General features: G+C 37.1%; 1 non-coding gene across 1 annotated transcript; it reads left to right on the top strand.

Annotated features, from left to right (window-relative positions):
- The first annotated feature begins 485 nt into the window (after positions 1–485).
- LOC139856342 (small nucleolar RNA R71) lies at positions 486–591 on the top strand. Its single transcript, XR_011761829.1, has one exon. It is a non-coding gene; the product is annotated as a small nucleolar RNA R71 (small nucleolar RNA).
- The last annotated feature ends 223 nt before the right edge of the window (positions 592–814 follow it).

The following is an 814-nucleotide window of genomic DNA, read 5'->3' as shown; positions in this document are numbered from 1 at the left end:
GGTTGTTGTATGGAACATTGCGGTTATAATTCTGGTTTTGATTATAGATTGGTCTTGGCGGTTGATAATTATTCTGATAATTATTTCCAGGCCTTTGGTTTAGATATGAAACATTCTCTCTTTGTTCCATTGTTAGTTCAATACTGAGACAATCTTTTGTCAAATGTGGTCCTCCACACTACTCACAACTAATTCGTATCGAGTGAATATCCTTAGTCATCTTTTCCATTCGTCTCTCGACAGCATCTATCTTTGCGGAAATGAAATCTAAGTCATGGCTAGAATCGGCTCTAGCTGCTTTAGATGATCTAACGATATCTTTTTCTTGGTGCCACTCATGTGAGTGGGAAGCAGTGTTATCAATAATTTTGTAAGCATCAGTTTCGGTTTTCTTCATAATAGAACCACCAGCTGCTATATCTATGTCTTTCCTTGTAGTGATGTCGCATCCTTGGTAGAATATTTGTACTATTTGACAAGTGTCTAAACCATGTTGTGGACATCCTCTCAATAACTTTCCAAATCTTGTCCATGCCTCATATAGAGTTTCATTTGGCTTCTGTGTGAACGTAACAATTTCTCCTTGAGGCTTTGGATGCCTGGAAGAATTGTTTAAGAAATTTTTCAACTAAAACGTCCCATGTATCAATCGCCCCTTCAGGTAATGATTCCAACCAATCTTTGGCTTCTCCCTTTAAAGTCCAGGGAAATAACATGAGATATATATGTTCATCTTCAACTTCTCTTATTTTAAATAGAGTGCAGATTCTATTAAATGTACGAAGATGTTCATTTGGATCTTCCTTCGACGCAC

The sequence above is a fragment of the Rutidosis leptorrhynchoides genome, chromosome 6 (assembly GCF_046630445.1).
Source record: "Rutidosis leptorrhynchoides isolate AG116_Rl617_1_P2 chromosome 6, CSIRO_AGI_Rlap_v1, whole genome shotgun sequence".
NCBI lineage: Eukaryota > Viridiplantae > Streptophyta > Magnoliopsida > Asterales > Asteraceae > Rutidosis > Rutidosis leptorrhynchoides.
Note: the sequence above shows the minus strand (reverse complement) of the source record. Positions and strands in the feature narration are given on the sequence as shown.